We start from the raw sequence: 15,000 nt of genomic DNA, 5'->3' as shown, positions 1-15,000 counted from the left end.
AAGCAGCAGAAAAAGTAGTCTAAAAAGAAAGAGTTGCTGGGAAATATTACGAAGAAGAAAAAGAAGTTTGAGAAGAAGTAATACAAAAAGAAACAGGATCGCGAAAAATTTGAAGAAGAAAGATCGAGAGAGGAAGGAGAGAGAGATTGACACGTTAAAGGAAGCAGGAATCTAAAGGAATGAAAAACGAATAGAAGGAGGAAGGATAGATTGACACGTAAAGGAAACGAGAATCCTGGAGTGAAAAAGGAAAGATAGATAGAGAGGGATGAAGGAGTGACTGAGAAAATTTGTTGTGGTTAAAAATACCTGAAGAAAATTAATGAAAGTGGTGAAAGAAATATATAAAAGGAAGGAAAGTGACTCGGGACACTTAAGAAAATACAATAGCATACAAACGGGAAAATCTTTAATAAAACAGTATCTCTAACTATTTTAAGGTTACTTTATTTAAGATTCTGCTCAAAAAGTAAAAAGAAAAAGATCACTATTTGTCATAACTTAGTAGTGATAAATTCGATAAAGAAAGAGAAAGAGAAATCAAGGAAAGAAAAGATAAAAGAACAGAAAGCTACTAATTACTGTAAGTGATTAGTAAAAAAAAGAAGAAACAAACAAACAAACAAACAAACAAACGTATCTTTTGAGTGTTATATAAAAAAAAACATTTTATTGAGTGGTGTAGATATACATAACACAAAAAAATAAATGAAATAATAAGAAAACAAAATAAACGAGTAACGTCTATTAATAAGAAAAAAAAAAAACTCATTTACAAAATATTACCAAACCCAGTGACGTAAAAAAAAAAAAACAACGAAACAAAAATCGTGACATCAGCGCATAGGAACAACAAGCATCAGTGACGTCACGAGGAGGTTAGTGACGTCAAGGGGAGACTCATGACGTCACCACAGCACCTGCAGGACACCCAGTAGAGGAAGAAGGAAGAGGAGGAATGTTCTACGTGGATCTGAAGGAGGCGCAGCAGGAGGAGGAGGAGGAGGATGAAGAGACTCTTGAGGAAGACACGAGTCCTACCCCACCTGAAGGCCACAGGTGAGAGAGAGAGAGAGAGAGAGAGAGAGAGAGAGAGAGAGAGAGAGAGAGAGAGAGAGAGAGAGAGAGAGAGAGAGAGAGAAAAGGAAACTACAAAAAAGCTGAGTCCTATGCATGCCAGTCCCTGTATATGAGGAGGAGGCAGTAGACACCTGCCGAAACGATAATTACTCCCAGTGAGGTCTAAAGCACTGTTCAGGGGGTGCTGTGAACTTATCATTAAACCCAGCTGTGACCTCACTGAACGTTTCCCTTTGTGTCTCACAACACAAGGGGGTAGTCACAGCCTGCCCTCTAAAGACAACTCTCTTCCTCCACACAAAACTACAAGCACCTAATAACACACACACCCTTCACTCAAAAATTTTAAAATCATGGCGACTCCTACACCAGCCTCGGAGTCCCCATCTGGGGAGGGGACCATAAATGTCCCCAGGTCGGACTGCCTTTCCGTCGACGACCCTAAGTGTCTTGACACCCCCCTCAACTTTTTCTTCATTAACTTCTGCAACATTCGCGGTCTAAGATCTAATTTTCAATCTGTAGAACACCACCTCTCCTCTTCTAAACCTCATCTTCTTTTCCTCACTGAAACTCAGGTGTCTGAGGCAACTGACAGTAGCCCCTTTCTGTTCCCTCCTACTTTCTCTATCCTCATTTTCGATCCAAAGCTGGATGCTGCGTTTATGTGCGCAATGACTTAACCTGCTCTCGTGCCCACGCTCTTGAATCTTCCGAGTTTTCCACCATCTGGCTACGACTACAGAGTCATTCTCATACTAAATTTATCTGTGCTGTATACCTCTCTCCTAACTCCTCTGACTATAAGAAATTCTTTGACTACTTAACTTCCAAAGTGGAGCACATTCTGACCCTCTTCCCTTTTGCAGAGATCTCCATTCTTGGAGACTTCAATGTTCACCACCAGCTTTGGCTTTCCTCTCCCTTCACTGACCATCCTGGTGAACTAGCCTACAACTTTGCTATCCTCCATGACCTAGAGCAATTGGTGCAACACCCTACTCGTATTCCTGACCGTCTTGGAGATACGCCCAACATTCTTGACCTTTTCCTGACCTCTAATCCTTCTGCTTATGCTGTCACCCTTTCTTCTCCGTTGGGCTCCTCCGATCACAATCTCATATCTTTATCTTGTCCTATCACTCCAATCCCTCCTCAGGATCCCCCTAAGCGAAGGTACCTCTGGCGTTTTGCCTCTGCTAGTTGGGGGGACCTGAGGCGGTATTTTGCTGATTTTCCTTGGAATGACTACTGCTTCCGTGTCAGAGACCCATCTTTGTGTGCTGAGCGCATAACAGAGGTGATAGTGTCTGGCATGGAGGCGTACATTCCTCACTCTTTCTCGTCCTAAACCTTCTAAACCTTGGTTTAACACAGCTTGTTCTCGTGCTATACATGATAGAGGTGGCCCACAAAAGGTACTTAAGCCTTCCTTCACCAGAATCTCATGCACTTTATATTTCTGCCCGGAATCATGCCAAGTCTGTTCTCCAACTAGCCAAAAACTCCTTCATTAACAGAAAATGTCAAAACCTTTCAAGATCTAACTCCCCTCGTGATTTCTGGCATCTAGCCAAAAATATCTCCAATAACTTTGCTTCTTCTTCTTTCCCTCCTCTACTTCAACCAGATGGCACCACTGCTATCACATCTATTTCTAAAGCTGAACTCTTTGCTCAAACCTTTGCTAAAAACTCTACCTTGGACGATTCTGGGCTTGTTCCTCCCTCTCCTCCACCCTCTGACTACTTCATGCCTCGTATTAAAATTCTTCGTAATGATGTTTTCCATGCCCTCGCTGGCCTAAACCCTCAGAAGGCTTATGGACCTGATGGGGTCCCTCCTATTGTTCTCCGAAACTGTGCCTCCGTGCTTGCACCTTGCCTAGTCAAACTCTTTCAGCTCTGTCTGTCAACATCTACCTTTCCTTCTTGCTGGAAGTTTGCCTACATTCAACCTGTTCCTAAAAAGGGTGACCGCTCTAATCCCTCAAACTACCGTCCTATTGCTTTAATTTCCTGCTTATCTAAAGTTTTTGAATCTATCCTCAACAGGAAGATTCTTAAACATCTATCACTTCACAACCTTCTATCTGATCGCCAGTATGGGTTCCGTCAAGGCCGCTCTACTGGTGATCTTCTGGCTTTCCTTACTGAGTCTTGGTCATCCTCTTTTAGAGACTTTGGTGAAACTTTTGCTGTTGCCTTGGACATATCAAAAGCCTTTGATAGAGTCTGGCACAAAGCTTTGATTTCCAAACTACCCTCCTACGGTTTCTATCCTTCTCTCTGTAACTTCATCTCAAGTTTCCTTTCTGACCGTTCTATTGCTGCTGTGGTAGACGGTCACTGTTCTTCTCCTAAATCTATTAACAGTGGTGTTCCTCAGGGTTCTGTCCTGTCACCCACTCTCTTCTTATTATTCATTAATGATCTTCTAAACCAAACTTCTTGTCCTATCCACTCCTATGCTGATGATACCACCCTGCACTTTTCCACGTCTTTTCATAGACGTCCAACCCTTCAGGAGGTAAACATATCACGCAGGGAAGCCACAGAACGCCTGACTTCTGATCTTTCTAAAATTTCTGATTGGGGCAGAGCAAACTTGGTATTGTTCAATGCCTCAAAAACTCAATTCTTCCATCTATCAACTCGACACAATCTTCCAGACAACTATCCCCTCTTCTTCAATGACACTCAACTGTCCCCCTCTTCTACACTGAACATCCTCGGTCTGTCCTTTACTTATAATCTGAACTGGAAACTTCACAACTCATCTCTAGCTAAAACAGCTTCTATGAAGTTAGGTGTTCTGAGACGTCTCCGCCAGTTTTTTTCTCACCCCCCAGCTGCTAACTCTGTACAAGGGCCTTATCCGTCCATGTATGGAGTATGCTTCACATGTCTGGGGGGTTCCACTCATACTGCTGTTCTAGACAGGGTGGAATCAAAAGCTTTTCGTCTCATCAACTCCTCTCCTCTAACTGACTGTCTTCAGCCTCTTTCTCACCGCCGCAATGTTGCATCTCTAGCTGTCTTCTACCGCTATTTTCATGCTAACTGCTCTTCTGATCTTGCTAGCTGCATGCCTCCCCTCCTTCCGCGGCCTCGCTGCACAAGACTTTCTTCTTTCTCTCACTCCTATTCTGTCCACCTCTCTAACGCAAGAGTTAACCAGTATTCTCAATCATTCATCCCTTTCTCTGGTAAACTCTGGAACTCCTTGCCTGCTTCTGTATTTCCACCTTCCTATGACTTGAATTCCTTCAAGAGGGGAGGTTTCAAGACACTTATCCACCAATTTTTGACAACTGCTTTGACCCTTTTAGGGACTGGCATTCCAGTGGGCATTTTTTTTTATTTGATTTTTGTTGCCCTTGGCCAGTATCCTTCCTACATAAAAAAAAAAAAAAAAAATAAAATAAAATATACCTATTTTCACCCATGAGAGAGAGAGAGAGAGAGAGAGAGAGAGAGAGAGAGAGAGAGAGAGAGAGAGAGAGAGAGAGAGAGAGAGAGAGAGATAAGATATTCTCATTAACGACCGATCGTCAAATCAACGTTAGATAAGCGAAGAAATTTCCGAGAGAGAGAGAGAGAGAGAGAGAGAGAGAGAGAGAGAGAGAGAGAGAGAGAGAGAGAGAGAGAGAGAGAGAGAGAGAGAGAGAGAGCTGTTTTTAGCAGTCTGATAACACCAAATCAGTTGAAAGGTTTTGGAATTGGTAGCAGTTTGATGATGATGATGATGATGATGATGATGATGATGATGATGATGATGATGATGGTGGCGGTGGTGGTGGTGATGGCAGTACTGATGGTGATTATGTAAAATGTTTGCAGGAGGACTACTGTATGTGTGTGTGTGTGTGTGTGTGTGTGTGTGTGTGTGTGAAGAACGGGAGGATTTGTAGAGAGAGAGAGAGAGAGAGAGAGAGAGAGAGAGAGAGAGAGAGAGAGAGAGAGAGAGAGAGAGAGAGACCCATTTATCTCTACATACTTACCTATTTGTTGCTCCCGATAAAACACGTATGGGAGAGCAGGATAGGAACAGAAGGCGGCTCCCTCCCCGCCTGCCTCTCCCTCCTACAGCAAACGGATAGAAAACACCAATATATTTTGAAAGAAACGTGTACAAGAAGTTTTATGGTCAAGAAATATATTAAAGGAAGATAATTTTATTTTTTTCATGCAAGAGAGAGAGAGAGAGAGAGAGAGAGAGAGAGAGAGAGAGAGAGAGAGAGAGAGAGAGAGAGAGAGAGAGGATAACATTTCATTCGTGGTAATTAACAGTAATGAATGATAATATTACGAAAAAAAAACTCGGAAAAAAAATACATCATAAATTAGAGCATATACAAGACTTAGCTTATATTATTTACAGTTTAAGATTGAACAAACTAAGTGAATAAAAGTAGTAGTAGTAGTAGTAGTAGTAGTAGTAGTAGTAGTAGTAGTAGTAGTAGTAGTAGCAGCAGCAGCAGCAACAATAATAATAGCAATAATACGAAAGAAAATTTGATACAACTGTGCATAATATTTTCAACGTTTTTTAAAATTTTCTTCCGTTGTTGTCGTCGTTATTGTTCGTTTTCTTCTTCCTACTACTACTACTACTACTACTACTACTACTACTACTACTACTACTACTACTACTACTACTGCCACCACCACCACCACCACCTCTAACAACAAATCGATGAAAAGGAAGAAAACAAGATTGAGAGTTGAGTAGGTGAAAACTGTAATAGACAGGAAATGTAACTACACGCCCTTTGTTTTCCATGCCTCCCTTTCCCGTCGATGATAATAATAATAATAATAATAATAATAATAATAATAATAATAGTAATAATAATAATAATAAAAATAACAGAATGCGAACGAAAAAGTGATTAAAAACATGGAGCGGAGAGAGAGAGAGAGAGAGAGAGAGAGAGAGAGAGAGAGAGAGAGAGAGAGAGAGAGAGAGAGAGAGAGAGAGAGAGAGAGAGAGAGAGAGAGCTAATAATATACGTAATGTTTGTATATTTACTGAACTTGATCGACGCATGCGCTTTTTTTTTATTTGTTTTGTTTTTCTGGATTACGTCACTTATATATAAACAAATATGCAAACAACTCGTAACATTCTCTCTCTCTCTCTCTCTCTCTCTCTCTCTCTCTCTCTCTCTCTCTCTCTCTCTCTCTCGCTCGCTCGCTCGCTCTCTATCTCAAGAAGGGGAGAGGAAGTGCCCTGGGAGTCGGGGGGGGGCATGAAGGTCAACGGGGTGGGGCTGGGGTGGGTGGGGATGCGGTTACGAAAGTTTGTCAAGGAGGTGTCGTAGTGATGATAATAATGATGATAATAATAATAATAATAATGATAATAATAATAATAATAATAATAATAATAATAATGATGATAATAACGTCACCTTAGTGTATAGAAAAGAAAACAATGAACAAAGAGAGATACAAGAATGTGAAATTCAATTATGCTTAGCTACAAAAAAAAAAAAAAAAAATAGATGCATAGTAAATGATAATAAACTTAGTAACAACAACAACAACAACAACAATAATAATAATAGTAATAATAATAATATTACCAACAACAAGAATAATTGCAATAATACTAATGACAATGATGCTAATGATAATATTTTCGCAATTGTAGATTTATATGCATATTTGTGAATGTATATTGGTAATAATGTATTTGTATTTATTCTTTACCTTACGTTATAGTTTTGTTTATTCATTTACCAATTTACTTTTATTTATTTATTTTTCTTAAGTTCATGGAAGCTGAAATGAAGCTTTGTCATTCTCTCTCTCTCTCTCTCTCTCTCTCTCTCTCTCTCTCTCTCTCTCTCTCTCTCTCTCTCTCTCTCTCTCTCTCTCTCTCTCTCTCATTCTTCCCCCACAAAGGGCTCCACGCCTCCATTATGGTGTGTGTGTGTGTGTGTGTGTGTTCCGCGTGTGTTGATGTATGGCGACCCGCAACACTCACCATTAGCCTGTCTGTCTGTCCGTCTGTATGTATGTCTGTCTTGCCGCTCCTCGCTCCTCGCCCCTACACACACACACACACACACACACACACACACACACACACACACACACGTTGTTGTAAATTTGTGTGAGTTGTGATTTTGGTTTATTTGTTTTATTTAATTGTTTATTTTGTTATTATCTTTGTTGTTGTTGTTGTTGTTGTTGTTGTTGCTGATGTTGTTGTTGTTGTATTTATTCACTCCTATTGTCTATTTTTTTATTTTATTTGTGTCGGCAATTTTTTTCTATTTTTATCGTGTGTGTGTGTGTGTGTGTGTTTACAATGTCAGTGCTTCCTTTTGTATCTTATTGAGTCTCTTCTTGTTCTGGACTTTGCTTGTTTCTTTTCATTTTTATATTAATGTTTACTTCTTTTTATTTTCTTGTATAATTATCTCTGCCTTGTGTGTGTGTGTGTGTGTGTGTGTGTGTGTGTGTGTGTGTGTGTGTGTGTGTGTGTATGTCCATTGTTCAGTGTCTTCCATGCGTGGTTTGCAGTGATTACCTTGCAGGCTTCAGGACCTCCGCCCTTTGTGTATCTGAAGATGTGGTTACTGCTCCTCGATTTCAGAACATTACATACGGGGAGTTACAAGAAGCGAGTAGGTCTAGACAGTCCTTATATAATCACAATCCCTATTTAATCCACCATAAGAACATCAGAAAATAAGGAAAACTGCAAAAAAGCAAGTAGGTCAAGCCAGGTTTTACGTCTGATCTATCATAAAAACAAGAAAATAAGGAAAACTACAAGACGTCATCAGACCTACGCGTGGCAGTCCCTGTACGAAATATACCTGTCAATTTGTGGCTATCACCCTCATTCACAAATTCGTCTAGTCTATTTTTAAAGCTCCCTAATGACTCGGCACTAACAGCCTGATTACTACAGAGTGGATTCCATTCATCTGCCACTTTACTCAAGAACCAATTCCTTCCTCTCTCTCTCTCTCTCTCTCTCTCTCTCTCTCTCTCTCTCTCTCTCTCTCTCTCTCTCTCTCTCTCTCTTTAATCTAATTTCGTCTAGCTTGAACCCTGTATTTCTTGTCCTATCTTAGTTGCTGATTGTTATTTTTGTGCAGTCTTCAGGCTACTCGTCATAACAGTAGTCTCACCAGCTGCACTCGTAATGCCAAACAGTTCAGTTGTCAGTGCGGTGTTTCATCATCTCTTACGTGTTATCGTCATCTTGAAGTGAATCGCCTAATATTTCTTAAACTAAATTGGCTTCTTTTGTGTCTGTCTCTGGTCTGTTTTGGAAGCGACGAATTGAAGTTTTTTTTCATTTTTTTCTTGGTAGTACGTAAAGATGAGTAAATAGATTAATAAATAAGTGAATAAATGAATAAGAAAAAGTATAACAGTCTTACTCGCAATGGTAAATAGTTGAAATACGGTAGATTTATCTCAGTTACTTTTAAAAATTAACCTTACTACCCTAACCTACCTACCATCACTACCACGTGTGCCCTCGCTTCCATAACTATCACCACTACCCCCACCCTAACCATTTCCTACCACCATCACCATCACCACCATCACCACCATCCAAAATCCTCTTCTCCTCACCACCACCACCACCACTTCTGTCATCATTCCATTACTGTCATCACACTAATCATCTAATCACCATCACCACCACCAACATCACCACCACTTTCCACCAATACGAAGGAAAACGAGATAAGTAACTAGAGCCATACGTGTTAGTAACGTGATTGAACTTAACTAAAGATCATCCCTAATGGAACGCTCTCTCTCTCTCTCTCATCTCTCTCTCTCTCTCTCTCGCTCTCTCTCTCTCTCTCTCTCTCTCTCATCGCCCACACACCATCAGCCTAAATGAGTGGCGGCTGTGGTAGTGGTGATGGTGGCGGTAGTGGAGGTTGTGATGGTGGTGGTGGTGACAGTCGCGGCCGTTCTATTCAGTCGAGTCGTTTAGTAATAGTGGTCGGCGCCAAGTAACACACAGTAGCGCAGGGGAGAGGGGGGGAGCGGGAAGGATGGCGGCAGGTCACGGGCTCTACTCTGCTGGTTGATGGAAGGTCCGCATTTTGAAAGGCTTTGCTCTCTCTCTTAACGCAATCTATTTTCAAAGGCCACAACGATGGTTAGCCGTGTTCTCATGAGTGTTTCTCCTGTTAGTAATGTAGAAATGTTGTTAATTTTTCATTGGAATCGTAAAAAAACGATCTTAAAATCAGTGTAGATTGAACTAGAGCTTTTTGAATGTAGTGGAGGTGAAGCGCAGAAATGTTTCAGAATGTTAGCCCAGGGAAGCGAGACTGGGGACAAGACGAGTTTGGTTCCCGTGGGTGTTTCTCTCATGGGTGATGCAGAATCCGTGTCAAACTCCATCATTGTTCATGAAGGCTACTTGAAAAACCGCGAATAATTCTCACTATAGTATGCAAGAGGTAAGCAGCTATTAATCATATGATCCTTCTTATCTGAGCAAACGTGAGCCATCGTTCAAAGCATAAAAAAAAAAAAAACATTAAATTATCTGGTTACTCCTCCTATGATTATTTATTTTATTTATTTATTTATTTATTTTATCCTGAGTAACGATCTTTCAATGTGATATTACTCTCCCAATGCTCCTTACTTTCTCTCTGGTCTCTTCCTCCCTTCCTTCCTTCCTTTCTTCCTTTCTTGCTGGCTGGCTGGCTGGCTGGCTAACCTTAATCCTTCATCCTCTCATTAGAAAGGGAACATCACCAATACCTGGGCTGGAGTGGAAAGGTGAAAATCTCTCTCTCTCTCTCTCTCTCTCTCTCTCTCTCTCTCTCTCATCTCTCTCTCTCTCTCTCTCTCTCTCTCTCTCTCTCTCTCTCTCTCTCTCTCTCTCTCTCTCTCTCAAAAAAATGAATGAATAAGTAAGTAAAGAAAATAAATCGAAATGACGTCGTAGGAAGTAATGGTTTAAGATGCCGAAGCGTTTAAATATAAATTATGTTGTACAAGTTTACTGAGGGGCGCGAGGGGCTGAAGGGGGAGGGGGAGGGGTGATTGGGAGCGTCACTGTCTTACCCTGATAATTCACTTCTTACTCTTAAATTTTTCATGACCTCATCACTCGACGCACGGTAATTTAGGGTCGTCTTCTGAAACATTTATGCGCGCATCTCCATTACTTTTAAAAGCCTCTAATTGAAGTGGCACGGGTTTGCATGAATTTTTTTATATTTTTTTTTTTACGGTTTTAGTGACAGATCAAACAAAACTTCTAGCTATCAACAGGAGAAACGCTCTTGAGAACCCGGCTGATCATCTCTGTGGTCTTTGTAAATAGTCGAGGTGAGAGGAGCGAAGAGTTTCTGGAGACACGCTCAAGGACCATATTTTGAAACACTTCTGTCGGGATATCCGCTACATTCAGAGGGCTCCAGTTGAAGTGACACGGATTTCTAAGGATGTTTTTACGGTTCTGGTGACAGATTAACAGCATTTCTACATTATCAACAGGAGAAACACTCTTGTTATGTTGAGAAAGCAAAGCGTTCTGAAGACGGCATACCTTGACAGCTCGGGGGGTCCTTATAAGTTAAAGTCCTCTTGTAAAATGTGAGACTCAGTTCCCGCACACTCTCTCTCTCTCTCTCTCTCTCTCTCTCTCTCTCTCTCTCTCTCTCTCTCTCTCTCTCCTGATATCCGAAAATTATCTTGCCGTAAAAGATTATTGCTTCATTATCACCGTTTATTGTCGCCAGATTAGACCAGTTAATTTTAAAAAGGACGCGCGAGTGGAGTGTCTCAGAGAAAGGTGTACGTGTAAGAGTATTTTGGAAATTTCTTCTTCTCTTTCTTTCTTTCTTTCTTTCTTTTTTCCTTTTTCTTTCTTTCTTTCTTTTTTTTTTTTGTAAATGTTAGATGGCGAGGCAGTGATTAATACTGCACCTGATCAATTTCGTGTTTCTTAGCGATTTATTAAGTTTGTAAATAGCACACACACACACACACATACACACACACCAGGCACCGAGAGGCTCTGGAGAAGTTTGGGAGGGGACTACTGCATCATCCGCGTCTCAGAAACATGCTGCCGCCCGACGCGCCTCGCCCGGTCCGTGCCACCAGACACCACAACAGAATAACGCCCCTGAAGGCGCCGCGCACGGACCGGTACAGACTCAGTGCGATTCCCACCATGGTGCGAGCCATCAATCAATAGTATTTCCCTCCTAGATTAGACTTACCTTTAGGATTAATGTTAAGTTTTTCCCCATCCCCTATGTACATTTTCAGTTTGTCAACTGCCTAAATAATAAACCGTTTATTATTATTATTATTACACACACACACACACACACACACACACACACACACACACACACACACACACACACACACACACACACACACACACACGGAACTACTCTTAACATACTGACACTTTTTCTTCATTAATCATGTATGTGTGTGTGTGTGTGTGTGTGTGTGTGTGTGTGTGTGTGTGTGTGTGTGTGTGTGCGTGTGTGCAAGTGTGAGGCTTAGTTATTCAAGTGTCTGATTAACAATTCTCCAACCGCTACCCGACTCCCACTCTCTCTCTCTCTCTCTCTCTCTCTCTCTCTCTCTCTCTCTCTATCTCACGGGAAGCAAGATACCCTCATCCTCCCTACATCACCAGAGGAAGAGATGGAGTAATTACAGTGTGGGCGGGGAGGAGGAGAAGGAGGAGGAGGAGGAGGAGGAGGAGGTAGGACTGTGGTGATGGAAATGCTTCATCTCTCTCTCTCTCAAAACAAGATAGAGAGTGTGAACAACATATTATTCCTTCCGCTCCTCTCTCTCTCTCTCTCTCTCTCTCTCTCTCTCTCTCTCTCTCTCTCTCTCTCTCTCTCTCTCGCTCTGGGTCTGTTCCTCGCGAAGACACAAATGGGTGCCAACTTTCAAGCGTAAGGAGAGTTTTAGATGCTCTCTCTCTCTCTCTCTCTCTCTCTCTCTCTCTCTCTCTCTCTCTCTCTCTCTCTCTCTCTCTCTCTCTCTCTCTCATTGTCTTTTTGTTTACCTTTTATGTATTTTTTATATTTTATTTATTTATTTATTTTTTGTTTGTGTGTGTGTGTGTGTGTGTGTGTGTGTGTGTGTGTGTGTGTGTCAGTGTGTGTGTGTGTGTGCGTAACTGCGGAATTGAGGATGTTGCTGCTGTTTTTGGGGGAAGAGGAGGAGGAGGAGGAAGAGGAGTGAAGAAAGGAGAGGTAAGAAGGGAGGAGTGAAGACAGAAGCAGAGAAAGGAAGGAAGGGAGGGAGGGAGGGAGGGAGAGATTCGCTTTTTCATGGAGGAAACAGGTAAAGCTGGAGGGAGAGAGGGAGGGAGGGAAGTGGAGAGAGAAAGAAGAAAGGAGGAAGAAGAGGAAGAGGAAGGGGAGAGGGAGGGAAGGAAGAAGGAGTTAGTGGAAGGTAGTAGGGAGAGAAATATAATCTTAAGTCTCTCTCTCTCTCTCTCTCTCTCTCTCTCTCTCTCTCTCTCTCTCTCTCTCTCTCTCTCTCTCTCTCTCTCTCTCTCTCTCTCATTTCGTTTTCGCGTTAACTTTAAAGACGAGACCTAATGGGAAGAGAGAACACAGTGAAGGGGTAATTGGTAATAAAGAAAGGAGGAAGGAAGGAAAGGAGGAGGAAGAGGAAGAGAACGAAAAAGGAAAGGAAAGGAAGGAAGTATGGTGGGGGATGGCGGAGGAAGAAAGAACTGAAGGACGGAAAGGAGGAGGAGGAGGAGGAGAGGGAAGAGAAGAGGAAAGGAAAGGTGAGGAGGGAAGGGCCGGGGGAGAGAACGAAGGAAATGAAGGAAGGAAGGAAGGAAGGAAGGCGTGAGAGGAGGGAGGAGGAGGAGGAGAAGGACAGAGGAAGAAATGAATGGAGATAGAAAGGAAGGAAGAAATGAAAGAGGAAAGGGAAGAAAGCGAAAAAAAAAATCGAATAGGGAAGAGGAAGGAGAAAAGAATTGAGATAGAATGAAGAAAAAAATAAAGAGAAGGAAAAGAAGAAGGAAGAAACAAAGAAAAGAAGGAAAACATGAAAAAAAGGAAGAATTTGGCTAAAGTAAAGAAGAGACGGAAAAAAAGGAGAAAAGGAAAAGAAGGAAGAAAGGAGGAAGAAAGGAAGAAGGGAAAGAAAATAGGAAGACAGGAAGAGAAGCACATCCATTTATTTTTGGGAGAAAGACTGTATCAGGAGGAGGAGGAGGAGGAAGAGGAGGAGGAGGAGGGGAGGTAAAAGAGGTGGAGATTGAAAACGAGAAGGAAGAGGAGGAGGAGGATCAAGAATGAAGTGAAGACGGAAATTGAAATAGGAAGAATAAAAATGAAGGAAGGACGATCTATAAGAAGAAGAGGAGGAGGAGGAGGAGGAGGAGGAGGAGGAGAGAAAATATGACTGTTAGAATGAAAACTTTAACGAAAAAAATAAAAAAAATCTAAAAATGGAAGAAAAAGGGAGAAGAAGAGGAAGAGAAAGAAGAAGAAGAGCAGGAGGAGGAGGAGGAGGAAGAAGAAGAAGGAGGGAGCAGGAGGAGAAGGAGGAGGAAGAAAAAGAAAAATATGATGATTCGGAGCAAAATGACAACAAAAAAAAAGAAAATGTAATGAAAAAAACAAAATAGAGAACATAAATGGGAAAAGAAGAAAGGAAGAGGAAGAAAAGTAGGTGGAAAAGAAGGAGGAAGAAGAAAAAAAGCAGCAATAACAAACAAGATATTAACGAAAATTTGTAAAAAAAAAAAATAAGAAAATGAAAGCCTCGGAGGAAAATAGGAGACAAAAAGAAGAGGAAGAGGAGGAGGAGGAGGAGAAGGAGGAGGAGGAGGAGGAGGAGGAGGAAGAAGAAAAAGGAATAGGAGCAATAGTTAACAAGGTCTGGCGGGACAGAACGAGGTTACCTGCTTTCAAATTCTATCGAACAGATCTTTGCTGATGCTATGAAAGAGGAGGAGGAGGAGGAGGAGGAGGAGGAGGAGGTTTTAGTGGTGGTTATGAAGGAGGAGGAGAATGAAGTTAGTGAGTACGAGAATGAGAATAGCAAGGAAGAGGAGGTAGGAGGAAAGAAGAGGAGGAGGAGGAGGAGGAGGAGGAGGAGGAGGAGGAGGAGGAGGAGGAGGAGGAGGAGGAAAATAAAGTTAGCAAACATCAGTGTGAGAGAAGCAATAAACAAGAGACAGAAGGAAATGAATAATAATAATAAGAATAAGAATAAGAATAAGAATAAGAAGAAGAAGAAGTAGAAGAGGAAAATTAAACGAACGTGGAGAAAAAAATAAAATAACAACAAAGAGGAGAGAGAGAAAAAAAGAAAGTAGGAAGACAAAGAGATAAATAGAAGGAAGAGGAAGAGATGGAAGAAAAAGCGGAGGAAAATTAAAATGATACGAAGGAAAGGAGGTAGACAAGGAGATAAATGAGAGGAGGAGGGAGGAAAGAGGAAGAAGAAGAAGAGAAAGAGGAAAACGAAACTAACCAGGAGGAAAATTAAAATGATAAAGAAGAGAAAGGAGGAAAGAGGAGGAGGAGGAGGAGGAGGAGGAGGAGACGGAGGCGGCATGCGGGCGGCTGGCTGGTTCGGGAAGCACACAGCGGTCGTGATAAAGGCAATGGAGGAATTATCGACTATCTCTTTATTGTGCATGACTCGCCGCCTCGCTGGGACACTTAGGGAGCATTTACGGGGCACTTAGGGACATGTTTGGCCATCTAGGGATATTTATAGGGATATTATAGGAACTTTTAGTGTCACCAGGGAACTTCTAAGGACATTTAGGGATATTTCTAGGGATATTTAGGGAATTTTTGGTGTCACTAGGGAGCTTTAAGGATGCTTTAAGACAGTTAGGGATATTTTAAGGGGATTTCAGGGATATTAGAGGGCTCGGTGAAGTTAAAAATTA

The 15,000-nt window shown here is 41.6% G+C and overlaps 1 protein-coding gene across 5 annotated transcripts in view; it reads left to right on the top strand.

The window, feature by feature from the left end:
- Window positions 1-15,000, top strand: part of LOC135104820 (proline-rich protein 2-like) — a 125,824-nt gene that overhangs the window by 4,433 nt on the left and 106,391 nt on the right. For all 5 annotated transcript variants that reach the window (XR_010270546.1, XR_010270547.1, XR_010270548.1 and 2 more), the window contains exon 2: window positions 1-1,059. This exon is cut by the window's left edge and continues 410 nt beyond it. The gene's annotated coding sequence lies outside the window, so the exon portion shown is untranslated. The remainder of the gene's footprint in view (window positions 1,060-15,000) is intronic.

The sequence above is a fragment of the Scylla paramamosain genome, chromosome 11 (genome assembly GCF_035594125.1).
Source record: "Scylla paramamosain isolate STU-SP2022 chromosome 11, ASM3559412v1, whole genome shotgun sequence".
Lineage (NCBI taxonomy): Eukaryota > Metazoa > Arthropoda > Malacostraca > Decapoda > Portunidae > Scylla > Scylla paramamosain.
This window is presented reverse-complemented; position numbering and strand designations above follow the sequence as displayed.